This window comes from Talpa occidentalis, unplaced genomic scaffold, assembly GCF_014898055.3.
Source record: "Talpa occidentalis isolate TD23 unplaced genomic scaffold, MPIMG_talOcc4v2.1 talOcc4.6, whole genome shotgun sequence".
Taxonomy (NCBI): Eukaryota; Metazoa; Chordata; class Mammalia; order Eulipotyphla; family Talpidae; genus Talpa; species Talpa occidentalis.
This window is the reverse complement of record NW_023604972.1, coordinates 52,682,041-52,700,027: the sequence shown is the minus strand read 5'-3', so window position 1 is coordinate 52,700,027 and position 17,987 is coordinate 52,682,041. Positions and strand designations below refer to the sequence as shown.

The 17,987-nt window shown below is 38.8% G+C and overlaps 1 protein-coding gene across 5 annotated transcripts in view; it reads right to left on the bottom strand.

The window, feature by feature from the left end:
* Window positions 1-17,987, bottom strand: part of ARHGAP24 (Rho GTPase activating protein 24) — a 775,334-nt gene that overhangs the window by 156,221 nt on the left and 601,126 nt on the right. Inside the window, exon 1 of one of the 5 annotated variants that reach the window (XM_037529763.2) lies at window positions 7,543-7,945. The exons of the other annotated variants lie outside the window; for them this stretch is intronic. The gene's annotated coding sequence lies outside the window, so the exon portion shown is untranslated. Of the gene's footprint in view, window positions 1-7,542; window positions 7,946-17,987 lie in introns of those variants that run through there. 5 annotated transcript variants of the gene reach the window in all.

Below are 17,987 nucleotides of genomic sequence, written 5' to 3'. Positions count from 1 at the left end.
ATCCTGTCCTCTCTCCCATTTATTTCCTTTATTTGCTCTGGTAACTTTCCCCAAGTTTATCCTTTTGCCTGAACTAGAAAAAAATTCTGTGCAATATTATGGCAATCATTTTTGCTAAAATATCTCCATTCATGATCTATACTGATTACTTTTTGATAATCCTTTCTACTATGGACAAATCCATACACATGCTGTATCATTTCAACCTTAAAATAAGTGATTTATGTTAATAATGCAGATGTGAAAACTGAGGTTTAAACGGTCAAATGACTTTCCCATAGTCAAACAACATGTTTATGGATTTCAAAACAGGTCCACCTCATCCTAGCATCTATGTTCTTAATGAATATAAACTGTATCTGGTTGCTAAAACCACTTTCCTGTGACTTCCAGTGAACTTATATGCCTATTTTTAAGTGTTAGCATGGACACATTTGGCCTTCATTCTCAGCACCTTGACTAATTTCAGCATGACTGATTTAGAAAAGTGGTTATACTTTCCAAGATTCCATTAAAAAAAAGTTTAAGAACTTTTTAAGTTTTTAAGTTTAAGTTCTTAGCTAATACAAATCCACAAATCAGAAATTCCAACTATAACAAGGTATTCCCTGTGGTTTTTCAATGCCTGGAGGCATTGAAGTGCTGTGGATTTGCCTTAATCTGTTGGTTAGGGACACTGTGCTTTGCTCCCAACAGCCTGTCAGTGTAAGGAACTTAGCGTGAATGACATAAGTGACATGAGTGTTTCTTTTATCTAGGTCAGAGGACAGGACAGTGTGACGCAGTCCTGGAGATCATGGCAGGGGAGGAATTCCAGGATAATGAAATTAACTAGAAGTGAAATTAACTAGAGGATAGGAAGAAAGAATCCACAGATCTTAAAGGAAAGCTTTCCAATTAAAGCCCTCCTGCCCTCCACCAAGCACACACCTCATAAAATCTTATGGAATCTGTTCAGTCCTGTCTGATAATTCAGAAGGGCTGGTGCACAGCAGTCAGTGTCTTGTCCCCTTGTCACCCAATGGAAATCATAGATCAGAGAACTGCAGACACCAGAAAGTGATGCCCCTCTGAGACCTCAATCAAGTGCCAGCTTTAAGAGTCAGAAGAGTTAAGAGCAAGAAATCATTCTACATTTTTTTTAAAACACTTGTCTGGCTCCAGGATAAAATAGAAAGCATCAGTCTTGAAAATAAAAAAGAAAATCAGGTTTTTTTTTTTTATACCTTTTTTGCTTTCCTTCATTTCAGGAGCATGAACACCTGAACAATATAGACAATACTAGGCCAGCTGGCACAAGGAAAGAGTCACTTTTGACACCTTCCTTCTACTATGGTGACTGCCATGAAAGCCACCAAATCCAGGCCCCCTCCAGGCAGGAAACTGCCACTTCCACATCATGCATGGTGGCTTGATGTAGGGGAAAGGAATTAATCAGGTTTTTTTATGCAGCGGACTCTGTGGCTATCACATGTGGCCTTGATTTTCTTAAAATAGAAGACATGTGGGAGCAGGGTACACAGTCCTGATTGTGGACACATGGAGCATGGGTGTGGACATGCATTAAGTGTACACACCTGAGCCTAGAGGCCGATATAAAATACAGGTTATTTTCAGCACATGTTGGATCTATTTTAATTTTAAATATTTTATTCAATGATTACAAGTCTCGTACATTGCTGGATTCAAGGAGTAGGGCATTCTGAATGACAGTTTCACCAGTTCAGCTGAAATTGAATGGCTACTCAATTTATGCCACGTTCCTTACTGCATTTTAAGGGCAAGTCTTGTTATGGATATTTTAAAATGGCAGATGTTTTAGCTTTTGTTTCAGCAGAATAATCAATATCTTTTTCTCTTCTTTTCTGAATTTCTTTATTATGAAGATCAACCTGAGAACAGTATAAAGGGCTCTTAGAAAATCTGAAGAAAATTTTGCCAATGAGTTTGATCGGACTTACCCATTGATTTGTTCATTTAACAATCAATTCATTTAACTACTGTGTGCTGGAAGCTGATTTCTACATGAATGGTGGATATGCAGAGATAACTCCTTTAATAATTCTAGACAAATTAAAGGTTTAACCAGAATCCCAATGTGGAAGTATTTATTGTTTGGCTCTAAATTATATAATGCATAATTGTGTAGGACAAGTAACATGTACTTTATTCATTCAGTGAGAAAGATTCAGTTATCTTCAATTCTTTAGTTGTTTTAAAGTAATTTTTAAAAGCAGAAACAAAAACCTCTCTGGAATTTACTAGAAAAGGTACCTGAATTGCTGGGGTACATTTATAGTCAAGAAATTATTGTCCACAGTGAACTAAGGAGGTAGATCCCACACTTGGCAATTAATACTATTGGATAAAATAGTTTAAAAAATCAGTGTTTTTTTACACCCTCCCACCATTAGCCTCTGTGGCCTGCACCTGAGGTCTTGCATGCCTCCCAGGGTTATGCACACCTGGGCCCAAAGAACACAGGCATGTGCATGTGCGAATGTGCACACCTGGGCCAAGAAGGGAGGGCTAAGAGATGGTGTCACTCTGGGCATTTATGATGACACCCAGGCCTGAGAGACAGAGGAAGGAGCTACTCAGCTGAAATGAATACCTCTGGGTGATAAGCTGCCCTTCCCCAGGGAGGATAGCATGGATCATCCCCTTGATTGTGGTGTCAGCCTTGACCTTCGTGCGTCTCATCCTTCTCATTGCTGTGCTAGTTTACTGGAAGCTGAGCAAACTGAAGGTGAACCTGCCCAGCCTGGGTGGTTGTAGAACAACACTAAATATTTCAATCCTGTTTGGATGAGTTTGTATTAATTTGTATTGCCTTTTTTACTTCCTGTATTTCTGATGCTTTGATATCTGGGGCCTTGCTGACCCTCCACAGACTGCCCGTTCTAGGGCTAGTCAATTCCCACAGATAGTAAAGCCTCACCTGGGAGCATGCCTTTCATATGCAAATGATCCAATACAGAGTCCATACCCTAACCACCTCCTTTAGCAGCCCTCATAGGACTCTCATACACTAGGTCACTACCCATCTGCCTTAATCTCAAAGTCAGTGTAGGGTAAAGAAAATATCAGGCTTTTCTGCCCTTCCGCCATCAGGATAGATGATGGATCCTTGTCCTGAATGCATGCCTGATGGTGTGGGCATAGGTAGATGGGATTCAGCTGAGCTAAGACTGTGCTTTTAAGGGCGGCATCACGGGGACGCCAGTAGCAGCAGCCGAAGCAGAAGCCGAAAGAGAAGCCGAGAAGCAGCAGAACGAACGCCAGAGAGCCCAGATAGAGTAAAGACTTGCTGGGGGCCTCCCAGCCCCCTAGCCAGCACCCCTGCCTTGCATGTACCCACTGAACCCCAATAAAAGACCTGCAAAACCACTGAGGACTCTGACTCCTCCTTTACCCAGTCTGCATGGGATCAGAAAACCCGCACTGTGTCCTGTCCTGCCTTTACAGTCAGATACCCAGACAACTAGACAATCCCTGTGCCCCAATGTCTGCTGAATTTTATTAGTCAAATTAGCCAATGCTAAATTTGCTTAAGCTGTCTTGCTGGTTCCTTCCATGGAAACCACAATAAAGACTCTTGCCCAGGTTCTCCCTTCTCTTTGTTCTGACCAACCCTGGTACTTCCCTTTGTACTCCCCCAATCCCAACCTCCAAACCCCAATGACATGCTCTCTTCCCTTGGGATTTGTGAATAAAACGCTATCTCTTCAATGGCAATCAGCTCCTGATCTATTGGTCTCACTATAGCTGAACAACAATGAAATCTATATTTTAAAACATAGTTCTAATTTGAAATTATAAAGAAAAGAGGACACTTCCTTATGGCTACAAAATAATCCCTCTTAACACATTGTTGTGCTCAAATATGAGTCCTCAGTCAAATGAAAGCTCATTCTACAAGAAAATAATAGAAAAGGAAGTGTCCAGTGTTTTTGATAAAATTTATTATCAAAATATTCAAAGTACTGAATGTTAAATTATTGTATCAGAAGAAAGATCTGAAAGTCACCTTTAATTGACTTTTTATGTTGAAATAGAATTTTTCAATATTCCTTTAAGATCCAAAATGCCTTTGCAATAATTTCCTATGTATAGTTTCTTAGCCATTAGAAATATTTGGAAGTTGTAATTACATTGCCTTCAAATGATTATTTGAATTACATATCAATGATAATTTTGTGTTTTTTATAAATAAAGATTTTGATGGATTATTAATTTTAATTAATTTATTTATTTATTTTTGGTGGGACCCTTGCCAGCGGCCGGGGAATGAACCGGCGCTGCAGAGGCTGTGGGCAGCCTCGCAGCCCAGCGCTCAACCACTGCGCCACCAGGGAAGGTCCATTGTTAATATTTTTTAAAAAATATTTCTTGTGTGTCGTTGGGGGTGGTTATTAGGGGGCCCTGGGTAGACACTGGGGTCAGGTTTGAAGACTTCCCTAGCAGAAATTTTTTAAAGGCTTGAAAAATAATACTTGCATTGGTTATAAAATGTATATTTTAGATGTTTTACTTTGGTGGGTTCTTCTGTAGTAACCTAGGACTATAGGCCATCACAGTCTGGGTCCAGAATTTTCCAGCGCCAGACTTTATGTATCCCATTTTCTTAGAAGATGCACTTGATTCAAGACATGTGAGGCAGATCTCTTGAGCAGACTTGTATAAGATAATTTTAGAGCATTGCTTACAACCATCTTTTCCTCCTCCAGCTGCCAAACACTCTTAGTCCTGTGGTCCACTAAAAACAATTAATTGGGACACTTGGCCTCAGAAGGACACCTACCAGGGGATAGTCAAGCCACACATGCTGTCTTCTTTGGTTCTATCCCCAAACAACTTAGACCTTTAAGGAATCTGAAAAGACCAGCTAAAAGTTGTGTTCTCATTACTTCATTTGTCTGTATTCCACTTTGGGAGGAGTCAGTAGGCAGAATATAACATAATTACCTCAAATGATAAATACAGAGACATAGAAACTATTGATAGTGCTTAAGCCAACTTCATAGATTACAAATCACATTTCACTTCAATTTATCAATATTTTTTGTGAAAGTGTAACTATGTTGGTATATATAAACACATTGTTGATAAAGGTTCCTAAGATTAGTTTATAGACTAGATTGATAAGAAATAACGGATAACAGAAATGGTAGGCATAATAGATAAAGTTATTGCCTGCCTAGTAACCATTTATCCTTTTCTTTCCAAATAACCACTTTATATCATGCTTACAGAGTGTGCAGTGATCTCTTGGGCTCAGTAGAGTTAGGTCTTTCCTCAGTCTAAAGAAATCAATCAAAATTATACTTTTGCCCAAGGAGAAGAGATTGAATGTAGATTGAAAGAAAGAAAGTTCAGTCATTTAAGTACTTAATAAATTTAAAATGTAGAATAAAGTATAAAACTGAAAGCAGGAAGAAAGGGACTAGAAACACAAGATAGGAAGAAGTTTAAGTTTAAAAAAATGTTGCAGATGCTTACCAAATATATAAATAAAGACAACTCTTTTCCTTTGACTGGGAGAGCCTAATTGCATAGAAGCAAATGTGTTTGAACAGATTGGCCTGTGCTTTGAGGTCAGTCAATAATCTCTAAACCTTTTTAAACCTCTTTGTATGTTTCAGTAAGCTAGATATCTAAAGATTAAACACAGACACTATTTAAAGCTTTTCTTGATTATTTACACTGATTATGGTTCATCAAATAGATGACTAAGTTTCTAGTCTTTTCGAATAGGTGACCATCAGTACAGATGTACATCACATTTGAACATACTGACTGCAATCATGAAGGAGATACAAATTCTTTCATGTTTGTAAAGTGGTTACAGACTCCTTATCACACCTTTTCAATTATGGTGCTAAGGAAGAAAGAAAACTTTAGATCTCAGCATCAGAAGAGTTCAGGTATACATGTTCCAATATGGAAAGTCCAATAGTCAATTGTTTGTGCACCTCAAGTTTTGTATCTGTCAATGGAAACTACTGCTGCTCCCTTAATGCCCATAGAAAGCATGACAATGGAGTTTTCTGCTCACCATTCTGGTGTTACATAGAATTAGAAACCATGATGAGAGTGTCCAAGACTAAGCAGTATATTTTTATGTTAAACAGGTGACATTCTAGTTTAGAGTACTGGAATCTTCTTACTAAACTGACATGACTCAAAAATGAAGCAAATTATTTTGAAACTGTATGCTACTTGTTAAGTGTTTTCACAGAATTTTAATGTTCATTGTGTTGTAATATAATGTACTTTACTTTACTAGTTTTCAAAGCCTACCTACATACACAACAATTTTATACAAAACATTAAAATTTGCATGTTTTTAAATTCTATCAATTCTGGCAACAGATTGCAACTTGATTAAGACACACAAGTATATTCCACAGGTTGACATGTTTTATTGAGAGTTTTTGCCCTTGGCTTCATTTATGCTGACTCTGAATTTTCCTAACTACACTATTGTTCTTTCATTAGATATAAAAAGCTGAGCTGTTAAAGTCCTTTTCAATGTTTCATCATAATTATTCCTCATTTTAATATGTTACTTTTCTTCCTTTTAAAATTTGATAACTTTTCTTACCATATTTATATAATACCAGATTCTATACATTTCTTTTTCCTGGAACAGGTGTTTCATGAATACAAGCATATTTAAATATAATTATATATTATCTAGATACTATATATCCTTTGTATTTTTATAGGTTCAGTTAAGTAGCTAACATACAAAATTGGGGCAGGATTAAGGCCTGTCAGTTTAGCTCAGTTTAGCCAAGAACCTGTTTGGTTTCCTACTGTGCTGATAGTGAGTACACATTCCACGTCTCACATACCGGCACAATGCACAGTAGTTGTCTGTCCTTGTGTAAACACAATGTGAAGTTTCAAAATTCAGATATGATGACAGTAAAAGCTTTATACACTGAGTTAGCCACAAATACATCAAAATAAAGCAAACTATTATTTGGTTTATTTTGGCTCTCAGTTTCATATTATAATTACACAGATGGACATTCACATAGCTAAGCAGAAGTTCTCGTTTTGACATGCAAAAACACAAAAACTCCTGTTACTTTCATCACCAATCAGACCCTAAGGCACTCTGCTCTCACCAAAGTTTCAACCACTAAAACACGGGGTGAAGAAGAGAATACACCACAGCAAGTACTCCAAACAACAGCAATTGAGATTTGCATCAGAAGTAGTTTTCATATGCTTTTAAATCAGTGCTGGAATTCTGAACATGAACTGCCATAACATTTGGCAGCAGCAATCAATGAAAGAATCCAAGAAAATGGCACCAAACCAATCTCAGCGTCAACACAGCACTATCCAAACTGTTGCCACAATTTGGGAGCTGAATGGATCGTGACAAAAATAAAACAGCATGAAGACCACGCACAGTCTAGGTCCTGAATTTGTGTTGATAATCTGTATCCTCAAGTTAACAAACACATTCAACAGCAATACCTGGAAATTTGTCTCCAAATGAACGTAAAAGCACCCAGCTCTCACCTTGCACAATCACACTTCAGTGGCCAGTGACAAATGCAGGCTGCACTCCCAGGCTGGGAGACCGAGCAGCTGTTTCTGTCCTGAACTGCTTAAAGCACATATGAGCCGGGTTCTACTCTCTTGGTTCACAGCAGTTTCTCCCATGACTCTATCACCCAGGAATGGAAAACACTGCCAGCTCCCAGCACTAGTAGGTTCCCAGCTCAGGTAAAAAAACAGATACCTGCAAGGTCACTACAAGGTGACCATGGGCAAAAAAGTGTGTGGGAAGAGAAGAGACAGAGGAAAGACCCTACAATTCAGACACTGCCTTTCAAGAAATTCCAAGCTCCATATATTAGAGTTGCAACAACAATCAGAGAAATGTAAATCTTGGAAACTCCAAAAGGTCCTGAGCCAATTGGCTAACCCAGGGGGGCACTCTCTCTCTCTTTGCTCTCTCTCTCTCTCTCTTTCTCTCTCTCTCTCTCTCTCTCTCTCTCTCTCTCTCTCTCTCTCTCACACACACACACACACACACACACACACACACACACACACACACACAGACATACACTTCACATTAGCTATTCTAATTGCCTTGATATCTATTACAAGTAAAAAAGTGTTTGAATACCCTTTTGAAGGTAACAGGGCTTACAGAAAGGTATTAGAAAAATAAAGCATTTGCCAAAATCAAAATAAAATAATTCTTTAAAGAACAAAATCATTTCTGGCTCATAAACTAATTCATATTAATGAAGTCATGCTTTTTTATGTACATATTGGAATCATGCAACCCCTCCCATATTAAAAAGATGGTAAAATATATTTATTTATTTAACTATTTATTTATTTTTAAAGATTGATTTATTTATTTATACAAGCGCTGGGTATAGTCAGAAGCGCGGGAGGGGGAGAGAATTCACCAGAGCCAGAGCGGGGAGCAGAGCAGGCAGAAGGACCGAAGTACACTGCTGAGGGGAGCAGCGGGCGGCAGGAGAGGTCTGCGCGCCATGCGGGACCCTCCTCCGGTGGCCGGGGAGCAGCCGGGGATCGATCCGGTGCTGCAGAGGCTGCAGGCAGCTTCGCAACCAAGCGCTCAACCACTGCGCCACCGGGGAGGCCCAAAGATATATTTATTTCAGAGCTGACTGACAATTAAAATTTCTCATAAAAATTCCTACCATCTTTTTCAAGATTAGTGTTGATGAATGCATATTTTATTTTGGATACGTTTCAAGAGGCATTTCTTGCCTAAAATATATTCATTCTGAATGAATATGCTATAGACAGATACAAATATGTTTGTGATTCCCTGTATGATTTTTATTTCTCATATTTTGGTTTTTTTATCAAAAGAGGAGAGGAAGCAATTTAAGATTGCAAGGATATTCCAAATCATTGTTTCTTTTAGTGCATACATGTTCTTATAGGCAAGTGTTTACTGAAGCTTAGCTTGCATTAAGAAGAAATCATTCTCATTCTTTGCCTCCAAGCTACCCCTGTTTACCACTCCTGTAACTGAAGCAATTTATTTAATCTTACAGATATCAGTTTTGTAATCTATAAAATAGACATTTAATACTAGAGTCTGCTTTATCTACCTCCTGGGTTGGCATGGGGGTGAAATGGGACAACATGTAGGAGAAAATGTTTTGTAAACTGAGTGCTGGGAAAAATGTGCTTGCTGTATTTTCCTCCCTTTGATTGCCCTGGTTAATAACAAGACTAATGAATTACTTTCTGTGTTCTCAAGGAGAACCCTTTAGGCTTCACAGGGAAGGGTTTGTTTCAAGTGGGCTATAAATAGGTTTCCAGATTTTATTGAACTGCTGTCTTTCTTGTGGCAGATCTTGATGGTAGTGACCACATGGCCAGAGTCTGGTTAATTGTGAGCAACATGAGCTCTGTCTGGTCTTGGAGACAGAACCAGACCAGCTGAAACTTAGATAGAAAATAGAAAATACTCATGTGCATGACTGGCTTCACAGTTTGCCTGATGCCCTGGTGTACCCACTCATGTGTTCGAGAGGGTTGCCCAAGGGGATTAATGAAGGAGAAAAGTAGGAGATGGAATGCCAAGTTCACCGCTGAGTTAATACAGTAACCAATGCACTGGGGCATTCATGCTAATGTTATATAATTATGTATGCATTATTTAGCGATTAGGTTGTGTGTGTGTACTGGGTGTGTGTGTGGAGAACAGAAAAGGGAGACCAGTGAGTCCTAGGACCTTTCACTAACAATGTGAGCACCTGTCTTAAGAGACTTATTGGGCTGGAAGCTTCAGGAATATGATCTCAGTTAATCTTCATAACATTCCTGTGAATTGCTGTTGTTATTCCCATTTCGTGGATGAGAATAATTAGCTTGCATACTATTACCAATGAGTGGTGCACCTTGAATTACAATAAAGATCTGCATGGTCTAGCAGTCCATATTCAGAATAAGATTGTTAACAGAATTTTCTTAGCAAGAGAAATGAAATAAAGTTTGTTTTTATAAACAGTGGGACTAGAGGGCCTCCCTGGTGGCACAAGGGGTTAAACACCACAATATGAAACAATCCACAGCCTCTGCAGCACAAGTTTGATCCCCAGCCAGCCAGGGAGAAGCCCACATGGTGAGGCAGACCTCTCCTGTCTCGCCCGCTGCTCCCCTTAGCAGTGTATTTCAGTCAGTCTGCCTGTTCTGTTCCCCACACTGTCTCTGATGGATCCTCTCCCCCCTGCATCTCTGGCCTGTACCCCAGCTCTTGTATGCATAAATAAATAAATCTTAAAAAAAATTGGGACTAGGGATGGCAAAAGTACAAGTCACCAAGAAAACTTTTCTTCACCGTTTATAAAGATTGCAGAGATTTTTAGAAAAAAAAATATTTTGATGGGTTTTTAAATAATGAAGTTGTTGCAGGGTGCAGGAACAAAAAGAATTTTTACTTATACATTCCAATACTATATTTTTTTGGTTCCACCTGTCTTCAGATTAAAGATTGAGTTTAAAGGCCTTTTTCTATAGTAGAACACCACTGTATTTTTCAACATACACCCACTTTTTAAAAATTTGCTTAAATTAGTAGATCTTTAGGACTGTCCATAAAGAAGTAAGTCAATCTACTAGCACTAAATATAGCAGAAAAGACAGTTTTTCAACTCTAGTTTGAAGTACAGTATAAGAGTCATAATTTTCAGTGCCTGGGGTCTGAGGATGTTAATAAAATGCTAGTTTCTTTCTACTAGCTTTATTGGAAAGCTAGAGGCAGAACTGGACCTGGGTCCTACACAGTATATGTTTTTGCTCTGTTTTTTTAAGTGTCATTTCCAGCTATAGGAAGAAACTTGAAATTGTATGTGAAAAGCCCGTAGTTCAATTCATACCAAATCATCTAGGTAGATCAATTTTTCTTCCCATCAATTTCCCTTTTTCATATTTTTGCAATCTTTTCTGAAAATGCCATTGGCTGATTATACCTTTCCTTTGATTTTAGTACTCCTGTTTGCAAAGTGCACCATCCAAAACCTTTTATAAATCTAGCCCTGCTCACCCTCCTCAAATCTAGCCTTAAAAAGAAAACAGTAAATTTGAAAGTCTTTCAGTTACAATCAATATTTTGATTCAGTTACAATCAATTTTTTCTAAGAAGAGGAAAGTAAGTGGGCCATTGACTAAATTTGAAATAAATCAAACTAAATAGTAAAGAAAAATAAAGGCAAGTACTTTTATCTCCATTTTCAAATTAAATTCTTAATTAAAAACATAAACAATAACAGCATCCTAAACAACCAATGAACCCACATAAAAAAGAACCCACATACTTTTGCTTAGAATATGCATTTTGATGCTTATTATAATTCATTTGTTCTGGTAGTATATTTAACTAAAGAGTTAGTTTTTTTAAAAGTTAATCTTTTGTGCATCCTATCAGAACACATGTAATATATGGCCAAAATGAAAATGCTGCTTTCTCTCCATCACAGACGTAAGTTATTTCTGAATAAGAAAGGATGAAAATAACTAGTCAGAATTATTTTTTTTTAATTAGAAACTCTCACTGTGATGTTTCAACAAAATAAATCTACTGGCAAACTTTCATTCCTCTCCAAGTCAGGAATAATAAAATGGAAAGCAGTTTTTGATACTTTCTTCAAATTATTATACTGTGTCATTAAAATATTTTCATTTTCAAATACTGCAGCTAATATTTGCTTCACAGAAGAAAATAAGAGTGCATTGCCTCCTGCTTTGTCTTAGAAATGTCATTTCTTTTTCTTGTATTTTGAGATACTTATTTTATAAACATGCACTAAGAATTTTTATTGAAGTTTAAACTTTCGAATAAGAAGCATTCAGAAGCTTGGATCAATATTTGTAGGCAGTGAAGAAAGTAAATAAGATGTTTTGGTTTTCTGTTTGGTTTTTGCGAACTTGTACAATGATGAATTCCTCTTGATAATTCCCATTGGGAATTGGGAATTATCAGGAATTCCCAATTTCACACAGATATTCTAAGGTCTAAAATCTTTAGAATCTTTCCACTTAGGGTAGAACTCAGTTCATGGATGCGTAGGATCAAGTTTTTATTAGTTGCAAACTAATGAGAAAAAGCATTTTTCTAACACATTTTTTCCTGCTACTCCCTTCAATTTGACTTCTTTTCTAACGTCTTAGAAATAGCTTCACATAATAATACCTATTAGCCCTGGAGAGTGAATAATGTTGAAACCATGAAGGTCATTTAAGGAAAAATTTATAGTAATCTGAAATGCATAAGCTTTTTGTGTTTTAACCATTTTATGAGAATGTTTAAAGAAATTTATGTGAAGTCAAGTATATTAATCTCTATGTAGTTAAATCCATGAACATTACCTGGAAAGTCAAAATTTACTGTATTTTTAAATATTAATTTTTTTGTTTGTTTTACTGAATGCCAATTATTTTTCTGGATACAAAAAAAAGCACCTATTAATGCCTTTCCTACTCTAAAATGTGAAGAACTAGTTTACTAGTTTTACCGAAAACTTTTAAAAATATATTCAGTTGCATAAAGAAAGATGGAAGGCTGACATTTACAGAAAAATGGAAGGATTTTTGAGGAGAAGATATGAAATAAAGCAAGTCAGAACAACAAAGATAAATACTGGATAATCACATAGTAGATAATTCAACAAAGTAAAATACTTAAAAAAAAAAAACTAGTGGATGTGAATCAATGAAGTGAAGTATCTGAGGCTGGAGGGAGGAGAGATGAAGAGTGAAGGGGTTATAAGGAAGGGTGGTGGGAATAAAAAAGTCAAGTGTTTCTTCTGAAAAAGAAATACTTAGGAATACACATAAAGGGGTAAAAAAGAAAAACAAACCCTGAAGATATGTTTTTGTGAGCACAGGAAAAGGAATTCCTGGGTATTTCAATTTACGAATCAATCTACACTCAGTATCATTGGAAGTAGCTGAAATTTTTGTAAAATTACAGCCTTGCAGTATAATTGTCATTCTTTCATGGCAGTTCTAGCAAATGGTTGCAGGGAGGACTCCTAGGCACTGCAGCCTGAACATGGTGATTACAGCCCAGCTGCTCTTCCCTTAGATGGGCAGTGAGGGCTCTTTCCAGAAAGTGGACACAAGGATGGGTCTCCTGCTTCCCACCAAGGGGATCCATGTGCATGGTACAATAATGATTGAAATATAGATAACTGTCTGGATTTGATTTTTAAATTATGTTAGGGTACATTTACTGAGTAAAGCATGTTAGAAAAGAATGTACACAATATTATTTGATTTTAAATAAATATTTGTGTAGAACAATCCCATAATTACGCATTACAATGGTATCAGTTTTTTTTTTCTCTAGGTATTGAGATTAGAGCAATTTATTTTTTTCTTCTTTTACTGCATCTTAATATTCTGTTATGATCATTATTATCATGTAGTAAAAAATAAAAGAAAAAAAAGTAACTCTAATTCATAATGTTTGGGAAAGATTTTTGAAAATTATTCCTTGACAAATATACTCACTGTGCTTACATTTTTCGTGAATGGAATTATTCAGTCTTTAGACCCCTTATTATCATCATTCTTATCATTCATATTAAATATATTCATAAAAATGTTACAGACGCTACAAATATTATAATCCAAAAACGTATAAAATAGTTGTTTACACTGATTGTTAGAATAGAAAAAAAGGGTGATCAGGGCCTCCCTGGTGGCACAAGGCACTGAGATGCAACCTATGAAGCTATCTGCAGTCACTGCAGCATGAGTTCGATCCCAGCCAGGGAGCTACCCACATGGTGTGGCAGACCTCTCCACTCTCACCCGCTGCTCCCCTCAGCAGTTTATTTCAGTCAGTCTGCCGTGCCATGTGGGTATCTCCCCAGCCAGTGGCGATCTAACCGGCACTGCAGATGCTAAAGACAGCTTCACAACACTGAGCTCAACCACCTGTGCCACCAGGGAGGCCCTCTAATAAACACTCTTAAGGGGAACAGTAAATACTTTACCTTACGTTTTATCTTCCTTTGGACTCTAACTACACAAATACATGAGTCAGCATTATTCCTACTCTTGGTTGGTATAGTGTTTGAAAGAATTATTTTTGAAAACTGGTAAAATTTAAATACATTTAAACTTTTTTTTATGGAGTGACCTAATATTCTACTAAATTCATCTTGGTTAATTAAAAACAGCAATTGAAAAACTCATATATATTCATATAGAAATAATAATAAAAGATCCTTTATGTGAAAACTATTCTATCATGAAAAAAATAGTATTTTAAAGCTTGATTCTACTCAAGGGAATAAGCACACCACCTTTTCTGTTCAAATGCGGGCATTTATGATTAGGAGAAGTTTCTATTTAAATATTCTAATATTGGGCCTCCCTGGTGGCGCAAAGGGTTAAAACGCAACCTAGAAAGTTCTCCGCAGCCTTGGCAGCACAAGTTTGATCCCCGGCCAGCCAGGGAGCCAGACCTCTCCTGACTCGCCCTCTGCTCCCCTCAGCAGTGTACTTCAGTCAATCTGCCTTTTCTGTTCCCCACTCTGTCTCTGGTGAATCCTCTCACCCCTCCTTCCCCCACACCTCTGGCCTGTACCCCAGCTCTTGTATGCATAAATAAATCAATCTTAATAAATAAATAATTAAACATTCTAATATTAAAGACAACAATGTCCATAGCCCCTTCATCTGTATATGTGTGTCCACTTATTTATTTCTATACACATACACTTACACACACTGATAGGCACATATTGCAGTCTATCCACTTGTAGAGATTTATGTGGATAGTCATAATTCATATATAACCTTTTTATTTATTCACTTTGAATACTTTATAAACATTTTTCTTGAAAACACAATCATCAAATGAGAATTTTTTTTTTTAAGATGTATTTATTTATTTATACAAGCACTGGGTACAGTCAGAAGTGCGGGAGGGTGAGAGAATTCACCAGAGCCAGAGGGAAGAGCAAAACAGGCAGACTGACGACGTACACTGCTGAGAGGCACAGCGGGCGGCAGGAGAAGTCTGCACGCCATGTGGGACCCTAGTCTGCACGCCATGTGGGACCCTCCTTCTGTGGCCAGGAGAAGCCGGGGATCGAGCCTGCACTGCAGAGGCTGCAGGCAGCTTCACAACCCAGCGCTCTACCACTGCGCCACCGGGGAGGCCCCATCAAATGAAAATTTAAAAAACATTTTGTACTCTGCAAGATACATAAACAAAATCACTATCACATTTCTTATTTATAATGCCTGAATAATATTTTTTTGAATTAATATAATATGGCTTATATATACATTCCCCTATTTGGGAGCAAAACTTTATTATCAGTTTTTTTAATAAACTTATTTTATTATACTAAAAATGTTTTTTGTTCCATTGAATTTTCATTTTTCCAAGTCTTCTCTGAGAACAAATTTCTAGAAACAAAGGATTATTGGATTCAAATGTCTGTTCTAATTGAGAGCCATTTTTTTAAGTCACAAAAAATTGGCATACCTTCATTTGAAAGTATTTCTTTTGGGATGGAGAGTAAGTAAATTAGCACACTTATACTTATTTGCTATACGTTGTGTTAGATGCTTTAATCCATATACCAAATTTCTGTGTTTTGCTGGTCCAAAGTGTTCAAAAAATTCTGTTACCATGCTTATTTTTATTCATAGAACAAAGACTGAAATTTACACCCCAAAATATTACATATAAGTTGATGCTGATCTCATAAATTCTACTTTAATTTATAAATAGTGGTAAAATTCTATATAGCCAATAATTACATTTACCAAAACATGTCACCTAAAGCATCCATTATAATTTTATTTCATAAATTCCATGTGACTCTTCTAAAAGTTTCAAAATACACTTTGCAATGTAAAAAAACCAAATTGTTGAAAGCTAATTATAGAAGAGAAAATGTAGTGTTTCCATATTGCAATTCATAAATCACTTATCTACTGTAAGAACAAGTTTAATTTTTTTTTTTACATTATGTAGTTATAATAGTTATATTCAGGAGAGGGCGGAGCAACATGGCGGCGAGGAGACACTGCGAGTAAGATCTCCCATTAAAAAAAAGTTAATAGGGAGGAAAAGCGGCAGGTCCCAGTGAGAACTGGGACACGGAAGATAAACGGGTGACGCCAGCAAACTGCCCGAAGAAGAAAGTTGCCATAAAAGAGGACCAGAAGGGAGGGAAGCGCAGAACCCTGCTCCCCTCCCCCGCCCACAGAGGTGGCACTCTCCGACCGGCAGAGAGGAGGAAAACAACAAACCAAAACGGCCCACAAGAACAAACGACGCAGCAAGCGGGACTGGGAGTGGAAAGGAACTATTGCAGCCACCACACCCCGTGAACGGGAGCTGTGGAGAATTCTGCAGGATTCGCCGCAGAGTTGAGCTCCAGGAGCCATTAAAGAGAAACCCCGCCCCCCAGGAGGAGACCAGCACCAGCACACAGCCCCGGGCCACCCGGTAAGCTTGCGCTGAAAAGGGGCGCGCTGGAAAAGCAGACGCAGAGCGGGAGCGGGGTCGGGATCACGCAGAAAACCAGTGCGGTTGAAAAGAAAACGCGGATCCGGACCACAGCTGCCCAGGTCCCCACGCCTGCGACCTAGGCTTGCAGAACCAGGCGCCCAGTGAGCAGGAACCAGGCGCCCAGGCACAGGAGCGGGGTTCAAAAGGCGCCATTCCCGCGCCACTGAACTGGGCTACAGCCCACGACCTGGAACTGAGGGCGTTGGAACTGAGACCCGGGGCACGAAATTCGGGGCGTGGGTTCTCCACGACGGTGGGGCACAAGGCAGACACAGCACCCCAAAGCCGTTGAGGTTTACCCTACCATTCCCGCTCTGTTCCCTGTCCCACCGGGTGGAAAAATCAGCTCCCCAAGGGCTCTAGGAGAGATCTCTGACGCCACCTAGCGACTTGAACCAGCAGAGGCTCCTGGAGGAGCCAGTGGCCAGCTGGGGAGTTAGCCCACGCCAGGCCCCTTCCGACCAGTAGTCTGAGCCCACAGTGGGAACAAGCACCCACAGCCGGGGCAGACCAGGCGCGCAGAAGAGTGTGCCTGAGACCGGACGCGCAGGGAGTGTGTCCCGCATCACCATTTTAGAACAGGGACATTTCTTCAGTAAAGACTACCTGCAGAAGGCTTCCTCAGGAGCCAGAGGTGAGTGGGGGAAGTTCGCCCACGCCAGACCCCCTCTGGCCTGCAGTCCAAGCCCAGAGGGGGAGCAGGAACCCACCGCCGGGGCAGACCAGGCGCACAGGGGAGTGTGTCCCCACATCGGCATTTTAGAACAGGGACCTTTCTCCAGTAAAGTCTGCTTGAAACTGACATATGGCTCCTGGAGGAACCAGAGGGGAGCAGAGAAGCTCACCCAAGATGCCGGCCAGTCCCAGCAACACAGTGTCCCAACGCATACAGCAAATTAGAAAACAGACAGTAGGGAGTAGAAGAACCACATGCAACCTAGCAACTCCCCAGGGAAAAAGCACACCACAAAAAGAAAACCAGCCCCCAGATAGCAACGACAGTAACTTGGAAGAACTTCTGAGCCTTCCAGAAAGAGAATTTAAAATTGCCATGATTAAAAAAGTTATAGAAGTCATAAAGGAAAACAATGATCAGAAGAAGGAAATTGAGTCCCTAAAGAGGGAAAACAATGGTCAGAAGAATGAAATTGAGTCCCTAAAGAGGGAAGTAAAAGAAATGCAGGAGACCAAAGAATTAATGGAAGAACTAAAGAATTCTGGGAAAAGCAATGAAAGCAGAATAGATGAAATGGAAGAACGAATAAGTGCTCTTGAAGACACAGAAATAAAAAGAACCAAAACAGAAAAGGAAAGAGAAGTATGAAGGAAAAAGAATGAAGAAAGACTTCGGGAACTATCTGACTCCATGAGGAAAGGAAATATAAGAGTTATAGGAATACCAGAAGGAGAGGAGAGAGATGTA